The sequence below is a fragment of the Littorina saxatilis genome, unplaced genomic scaffold, assembly GCF_037325665.1.
Source record: "Littorina saxatilis isolate snail1 unplaced genomic scaffold, US_GU_Lsax_2.0 scaffold_1417, whole genome shotgun sequence".
In the NCBI taxonomy this organism is placed as follows: domain Eukaryota; kingdom Metazoa; phylum Mollusca; class Gastropoda; order Littorinimorpha; family Littorinidae; genus Littorina; species Littorina saxatilis.
Window position 1 is genome coordinate 19,488 of NW_027129279.1, and position 9,262 is coordinate 28,749.

General features: G+C 42.3%; 1 long non-coding RNA gene across 1 annotated transcript; it reads left to right on the forward strand.

The window, feature by feature from the left end:
* The first annotated feature begins 1,552 nt into the window (after positions 1-1,552).
* Positions 1,553-9,023, forward strand: LOC138957543 (uncharacterized). Its single transcript, XR_011453071.1, has 3 exons — positions 1,553-2,290; positions 5,443-5,554; positions 8,578-9,023. It is a non-coding gene; the product is annotated as an uncharacterized lncRNA (long non-coding RNA).
* The last annotated feature ends 239 nt before the right edge of the window (positions 9,024-9,262 follow it).

The window sequence follows — 9,262 nt, forward strand, 5'->3', positions numbered from 1 at the left end:
TGAAACGCATCAACGTTACAAACGTTCTATCAGAGACAAACAAAACACACCGAATCGTCATACAATTAACTCATACAATCTGTCCACTTATTGTAAAACGAATCATACGACTAAAAAGGTCATTTATTTCCTTACCATGTTCAGCAAGCAGATTAATTTTGCGTGAGGTACTGTCTGTAGCCTACAGTGAACAGACAACACATGCAGACACTCCTGAAAATCGATTTCACAAATTCAAGGTTCCCGCGTTAAAATCGACATCAAACCAGAACCGCCAAAACTGAGCACATTTTGCGTATCAGTTTCCTTTCCTGATGTTTTTATGTCTGTGATCGCCTGACACTGTAAGGCAATTTTCCTTGTGTTTATGAGGACAGTAAACATTTTGAGTCTCTTGAGTCTTGAGTCTCTTTCTTTAATTTCATTTCATTTACTCATGTGTCCATATGATAGGAAATTGGGGTCGCTTCCTCGATCCCAGTGGAAAGCAAGCAGCAACAAGAGTCGCGCTATCCAGGTGTATGCGTGTTTAGGTGTAATCAGCCACCTGCACTTATGGCAGAATGACCGAGGTCTTTTACGTGAAAATTTCTGATACACCCCTATGTTGTTTTTGTACAGGGGCGGACGAGGGGGGGGTGCACAGGGTGCACGTGCACCCCCCCTCCAGCAAAAAAAAAAAAAAAATTTGGAAAGCTGATTCTATGACCATTTATAAGTTCAAATGGCACCAGATGGCACCATTTTGCTTCTTTGAGCCAATTTTTTTTCCGGGGGGGCATGCCCCCGGACCCCCCTAACAAATTCGGGCGCTTCGCGCCCATCACATTCACTTTCGATTCAAAGTGCACCCCCCCTTACAAAGCAACTGATCCGCCCCTGTTGTACACAGAAAAAGGAAACCTTACAACATTTTTGTTTTGGGAGTGCACAAAATTTCAGCTTTTTTGGTCTCATTTCACAGAATGGTTATGCCTACTTTTCACACATTCCAGCAATTTGAAATTGTCAAAAGAACTTGTCATTTTAGGATATTTAGACAATGTTTATACTGAGGTTGTTTTCGATTTGTTTTTACCTCTTGCCAAACAAAGTATATTTGGAGCCAAATTGAATAAGACTGTCCCTACAATTAATGTTCCTGTGAAAATTGTTGAACAGAGATTATTGATCAAAAAGTATAACGCTAGTGTAAATAATAATCATGGTAAATTTACAAAAGATTGGTGTTTATATCAACTTTGTTCATTGATGCGTAGGCAGGTTTTATTGATACCCTATGAAGATTTTGGAAGTGATTTTCCTATTCCATTTATTCACAACACAGATTATACTGTATGTGTACGCCTATATTTGTACCCGATGAATATATTAAGACTATATGCTGCCACTGTGTCAGTATATTCCAAAATGTGACCACCGTCCCCCCCCCCCCCCCCCTCTACCCCGCCCCCCCTCACTCGCTTAACCCCACCCAACATATTGTCCATGTGTGTGTGTGTTTGTGAAGTCAATGATTAGTCAGTCTTATTTACTGTTCATAAACCTTGTGAATGCTTTATGTCATGTTCATGTGTAAGACCGTATGTCCATATAGATCTGTTCTCGGTTAAATTTTGAGATGTCCAGACACCTGTAGATCGAAAACGCGCTTAGCTGCCTGTGTCCACCCACTTCAGGCAAGTCTTTGATCCTTTTTAAGTGAACAGCGCAGTGAAAATGTTGTCAGACGAAGATAATTATTCGGCTTTCAAGAAAAGCTACATCGTTTTGTCAGAAGAAGAGTATGCTTTGAAAGCCTGGGCTAAACATTTTCAGAAAAAGATTATGGTTTCAAGAAAGTCAGTCTTGGTTGTGTGTTTCAGACACCTGTGGCAGGGTTTTGCAATCTGACACGAGAACACCTGCTCTTGCGTGTTCCCGCCAAAATAACACCTCGCAATTCAACTAAAGCTCAGTCACGTCAAATCAAAACCCGATACATCCTGTTGAATGTTTGGAAGCACAATGCCAGGTATTCTTAGCGCGGTCACAATGTTAGTCTTTCGAGTCTTTCACGCATATCTTTTTAGGAGAGGATTATAGCTTTGAATATACAACTGTGGTTTTTTGTAGGACGGGGGTGTAGCATTGCATTTGACAATTGTGTGGCGGGTAATATAATGTAATAGTATGCCGATGAACAGCCGGGTCTTTTGTGATCTACTTCTCACGGTGACCTCAGCTCAAGACTTAGGACTCAAGGAGAGGGTGGCTTATTTGTCCTTATAAGGAATGTTATGGTCTGAAGGTCGGTTCTTTTTTGTATTTTAACATCGAGGGGGAATCGAAACGAGGGTCGTGGTGTATGTGCGTGCGTGCGTGTGTGCGTGCGTGTGTGTGTGTGTGTGTGTAGAGCGATTCAGACTAAACTACTGGACCGATCTTTATGAAATTTGACATGAGAGTTCCTGGGTATGAAATCCCCGAACGTTTTTTTCATTTTTTTGATAAATGTCTTTGATGACGTCATATCCGGCTTTTCGTGAAAGTTGAGGCGGCACTGTCACGCCCTCATTTTTCAACCAAATTGGTTCAAATTTTGGTCAAGTAATCTTCGACGAAGCCCGGGGTTCGGTATTGCATTTCAGCTTGGTGGCTTAAAAATTAATTAATGACTTTGGTCATTAAAAATCGGAAAATTGTAAAAAAAAATAAAAATTTATAAAACGATCCAAATTTACGTTTATCTTATTCTCCATCATTTGCTGATTCCAAAAACATATAAATATGTTATATTTGGATTAAAAACAAGCTCTGAAAATTAAATATATAAAAATTATTATCAAAAATTTTTTTTCGAATTCAATTTAAAAACACTTTCATCTTATTCCTTGTCGGTTCCTGATTCCAAAAATATATAGATATGATATGTTTGGATTAAAAACACGCTCAGAAAGTTAAAACGAAGAGAGGTACAGAAAAGCGTGCCATCCTTCTTAGCGCAACGAATACCCCGCTCTTCTTGTCAATTCCACGGGCACTGCCTTTGCCACGGGCGGTGGAGTGACGATGCTACGAGTATACGGTCTTGCTGCGTTGCGTTGCGTTCAGTTTCATTCTGTGAGTTCGACAGCTACTTGACTAAATATTGTATTTTCGCCTTACGCGACTTGTTTCTTTCTTTTTTTAATTTCAGGGTGAAAAAAAAATGAATGGTACTTTTCTTTTTTTTTTGTACATTCTCTTTTCCTGTTTTTCCTTCTTTTTTCTTTTTTTGTTGTTTGAAAAGTGTTCTCTTTTCAATCTCCCTTCCCCCTTTTTCCGTTATTTTTTCTCTGTCTTTTGAAAGATGCACGAAGGTGTAAGTTGCAAACAAAAGAAAAAGAAAAGTTTGCATTAAGTTGCCGCGTTCGGTGCTCTCTCTCTCTCTCTCTCTCTCTCTCTCTCTCTCTCTCTCTCTCTCTCTCTCTCTCTCTCTCTCTCTCTCTCTCTCTCTCTCTCTCTCTCTCTCTCTTTCTCTCTCTCGCTCTCTTTTCTCTTTTTTTAAAAGGGCTGGATGAAAAAAAAGCTCGTTTGTAATGCTTATGCCACAACCCTCGTAAAATAAAATTAGATTTGATTTCACACACACACACACACACACACACACACACACACACACACACACACACACACACACACACAAACAAACACACACATACACACACACACACCGACAAACACACAGTACACACACACACACACACACACACACACACACACACACACACACACACGCACCATTGGCTTCAAATGTTAGAATTGCCATATACTTAGAGAGATCTAGGTCCAAAGAAAACGACGCCAAGTGCGTGTTACTTCACGAAAATACACCACCGCCATGATCCATTGCGGTTGTATCTAAACAGAATCAAAAGAGTTTGTATATCGCCACGGACACAAACATTTTGAAGAGACCACCAAAGGCCCATAACAGAAAATGACACTTTCTTACAAAGGGCGTTTTAGCAGTTCAGCCCCATGTATATATTATGTATCATACTATGCATTAGCCGACATTAATCTTTGAAATGGGCGAAGTCGTTTGTCAACAACGTTGTGTGGTCTGCCTTTCATTACCTTAGAAATTGTGGTAATAATGATACAGATTAAAAGGAGAAAAGGCGAATGCTTTCGGGTACTTGAACAGTGTGAATAATAAACGCTATGGTGTTTGTGTGTTGATGCGGTTGCTTGGTAATGATAGGTTATGACGAAGGTCACATCAGAGACACATTAAAAGATGAATAAAGTTTGGCTTGTCGAACTCAACATGTAATCCAAATTTGATTCATCTGTCAATGTGTTCGTTTTCAAAGACCTTCGCAACCTCAATTCGGGTTGACAACCCTCCCCATTAACCTCCCCCCCCCCCTCTTACCCCTCCCCCCTCCCCCCCCCCCCCCCCCCTCACACACACCCCTTATCCCTCCTTTATCCAACCTGCGCGTTTCTCCCGGGAACGTAGGCTTTTGTAATAATTATAACCAGTTCGTCGCTATCGGCATGGGTTCGAATCCCCGGTTCGGCGGGAGATTTATTTCTCGGAGTCAACTTTGTGCCGACTCTCTTCGAATTCGGTGTCCTAACACCCCCGTTCACACGGAAAAGATCCCAAGTTTACCGCGACAGTCTCAGGGCATGGAAAACACGAAGACACGCATGCATCGTCTCTCGTCTCTGATTATCATGATCATATTTCGATCCTTTGACGAGACAAACCTAATGCTGGCGTGTCGAAGAAGACAGCCACAGCGGGCTTGTTCGACTGAGTCAAAGTATCACACCATATCCTCAGCGTATTACCAACACCAGTCCCAATATAGGCCAACTGGTCAAAAAGACGTGAAGCCCCAATCAATCAATCAATCAATCAATCAATATGAGGCTTATATCGCGCGTATTCCGTGGGTACAGTTCTAAGCCGGCGCAGGGATTTATTTATCTTTGTTATTTTTTTTTATGCGATTTATTTATGCCGTGTGAGATGGAATTTTTTTTACACAATACATCACGCATTCACATCGGCCAGCAGATCGCAGCCATTTCGGCGCATATCCTACTTTTCACGGCCTATTATTCCAAGTCACACGGGTATTTTGGTGGACATTTTTATCTATGCCAAAACAATTTTGCCAGGAAAGACCCTTTTGTCAATGGTGGGATCTTTAACGTGCACACCCCAATGTAGTGTCATCACCTGTCCTGCCTAGCCACACCTCAATCCAAAAAGAAACGAGCGCACAAACAAACAAATTAACAAACAAACAAACAAATACAAACGTTCCCATAGAAACGCAACAATGCTATAGGACTATTTGTATTCAGTCATAAATACAAGAGAAAGGCAGGAGAACGTTTGTATCTCTAGACGCCTTGGATTTGGTTTAAACAATGTTTATTCATATTTTACATGTTCAGGATATGTACATCGATCAACATAAGGTGAAGACAACAACAAGCCTACGGCTTATGGTGGTGTCTTCAAACACATGTACAAGAAGAGCATGGCAGACAGTCAAGCCCTTACACAGTAAGCAAAAACAATCCGTACATTTTACACAAAATATTATCCAAATTTAGAAGAGAAAAGAAAAGACGAAAAAGAAGGTGAGAAAAACACCAAAACAAAATAAAATAAACACACATACACCAGGGCCGGACCAAATGAGTTGTAAGGGGGGGGGTTCCTCCTTTTTTGGGGGGGCAAATCAGCGAAGTGGCGAAGCCACAAGCGCGCGCCTGCAAAGCAGGCGCGCGAACTAGGGGGGTCCGGGGGCAAGCTCCCCCGGAAAATTTTTGAAAAACGGTTAAAATCTGTGCAATCTGGTGCATTCTGGGCCTTGTTTTGAGGGTTAAGAGCAGCATTGTGGGGGGGGGGGGGGGGTACCTTTTTCTCATCGGATTTCACATTGAATAAAATGTGTTAGAGACACACACAGTACACACACATACACACGGCCCTGTACACATCTAACCAGAAGAAGGCGTAAAGGATAGTAATCGGTGATTAAACAAATCAAGAACAAATATTTGGGGACAAGTATTCAGACCGGGGGAAGGGAGGCAGGGGGGGGGGGGGGGGGGGTCGAGTGGGTGTAGCAAAATCGTTTAGCTTTTGACACTGATCACACAGGCGGTCTTAGAGGTGATCGTCTACATTTTTGCTTTTTTTCAATAATCTTATGGTTAGATTTCGCTAAAAAGTTATGTCAGATGATGAATGAACCATGGGGACAAAAGTTATAGAAAAAAAAATATGTAAAAAAAAAATATATATCTATATATATATACGACTAGTGTCTGTCTGTCTGTCTGTCTGTGTGTCTGTGCGCGATGCGCGGCCAAGGTTCTCGATGGATCTGCTTCAAATTTGGTGGGCTTATTCAGAGAGACCCCGGACACAACCTCATCGATGAGATATTTCAACAAGTGCTCTCAGCGCGCAGCGCGGAACCGATTTTGGTTCCACCTCAGCTATTTTGGTTCCACCTCAGCTTACCCGGGCCCCCATACCGACACACCATAGCCGCTACACCACATCACAACGCCAAAGTTCTCGGTGGATCTTTTTCAAATTTGGACACCGTATTCAGCTACACCCCGGACACAATATCATCGATGAGATATTTCAACACGGGCTCTCAGCGCGCAGCGCTGAACTCATTTTCGTTTTTGCGTTCATTTCACCATTATAAGTAACTCTTCCTTATCTTCTCCAGTGTTTGGCGTTTATCTCCCTTCCTTCGTGTGGCTTTCCCGTTCAGTTCTAAGTTACTATTACTATTTTTAGAATGTCACTGCGCTGTCCACTGCGCTGTCCACAACGCTTCCCTTGCACCCGTAAGTTGTTCTTACTGTCAAAGTGAAAAGGTCGAATCAATTTATAGCCACGCGAAAAATACACTCTCACCTATCTCTATATATTTATAGATACAGATATGCATATATATATACGGCTTCTCTGTGTGTGTGTGTGTTTGTGTGTGTGTGTAGGCAAAAACCTATGTATTATAGAGTTCTGTTTGTGATGGGGTCTAGCGGCTTTTGTCTGTCTGTATGTTCTGGCATGTGAGAAGCCACAGCAGATAATATAGGGCTAAGAAATAAGCTCTAAAATTCTCAATCCCGTTTGACAGGACTTCGCCTTTCAAAGGTGATTGTGGTGAACCGCCACGCTGTCTGTCTCTGTCGCACCGTTCACCCCAAATTCCCGTTTCTGAGGTACTATTTTTAGAATGTCACTGCGCTGTCCAGAACGCTTCCCTTGCACCCGTAAGTTGTTCGTACTGTCAAAGTGAAAAGGTCGAATCAATTTATAGCCACGCAAAAAATACACTCACCTATCTCTATATATTTATAGATATAGATATACATATTATATATATACGGCTTCTCTGTGTGTGTGTTTGTGTGTGTGTGTGGGAAAAAACCTGTTGATTGTAGAGTTCTGTTTGTGATGGGGTCTAGCGGCTTTTGTCTGTCTGTATGTTCTGGCATTTGAGAAGCCACAACAGAAAATATAGGGCTAAGAAATAAGCTCTAAAATTCTCAATCCCGTGTGACAGGACTTCGCTTGCAGAGGTGATTGTGATGAACCGCCACGCTGTCTGTCTCTGTCTCGCGATTCACCCCGGCGAAGCCGGGTATTCCTCTAGTATATATATATTTTGGGGAAGCGTGACTCACGCTTCCAATATTTTGTTTTCTGTTTGCTGAGAACGTGTGCTTTGCCTAAAAATACTGACCAATCAAATTCATGTCACTATGCTTATAGCCACGCCCAAACAAGTACAGCAACAGTTTGACACTGGAGCGCTGTCCACGCTTTTTTTTTAAACGCACGAAATGCACGGGATTTGAGAAGAGTTTTGCGCTTGGCATTTTCCACATAAGGATATCCTACTATGAGTACTACGCTGGAATACTACGATGAATTTTCAAACGGCTACACTGGCTTCGTCTTTCCTGTAGCTCAGTTGGTAGAGCACTGGACTTGTGATCGGAAGGTCGCAGGATCGAATTCGGGCCGGGACGGACACGGGTCAACTTTATGTGCAGACCCAGAGACGGAAGCCATGTCCCACCCCCGTGTCATCACAATGGCACGTAAAAGACCTTGGTCATTCTGCCATAAGTGCAGTTGGCTGAATACACCTAAACACGCAGACACCTGGGTAGCGCGACTCCGTTGCTGCTAGCTTTCCACTGGGAGGAAGCGACCCGAATTTCCCAGCGATGGGACAATAAAGTAATGAAAATGAAAATGAAAATGATCAAAAGGGGGTGTATTGTTGATATTTGTAGATAATAGACTCTGCATTTTAATGGTCAAATGGCGATTTAGGTATACAAATGTAGACAAGGACCTTTAAACGAGACAGGAGGTGATACAAAACTCCACAAATAGTCTGCCAACGTTCCAGAATTCAGAGTGAAAAGAAAGAACTGTATGTTATTTGAACGTCATATTTATAACAACACAAAACGTTGCGTTGACTCATCTTCGACCCAGCGGTCTATCAAAAGGTGACACATTTTCCTTCCTTTTTACAGAACACGCCAGGAGTAATTCAAGATTGTGAAACACCCCCGAGACAACCAGTGCCTGGCCTGTCTGAAAACACCTCATCGTGAGGGATTTTGCAGCCAGCGCGGTGAAGATTAAGAGGAAAACATTTTCTCTGCGCGCGCGGCGGCAAGCAGGATGTCTCAGAACTGGAAAGAAAAAGTCAGCCAGTTTGTATGCATGTGTCTACACACAGTCGAAGATCGTCTAGAATTTCTCCTGACATTCAAAAGGCAGTAGCATTACCGTTCCTGCAAGTTTCTCCGACTGATAATAAAGCCGGTTTTAACAAGACCGGGCGTTGTCAAGAACCTTATTATATCCGTCCACAGCAGACAGGTATTGAATTACTGTAATTATATCTGTCTACTTTAGACAGGTTTTGACTTACTGTAATTATAGCGACAGCACGGGCAAATCTTTGTCATCTGCCTGTGTTGCATTGAAGACACTCATCGCTGAGCTTGACAATATAAACTGACTCTGAAACACATCCTGTTGATTTTTGAACTACCTTTATAAATGAAGTTAGATACAAGATGTAACTTTGCTCTATGAATCTTGTCATATTCAGCGCATCGCGGGGTGTACTGTGTATTTGTCTGTCTGTCTGTCGATCTGTCTGTCTGTCTGTCTGTCTGTCTGTCTACGTGTGGCGTATGTGCGTGTGTG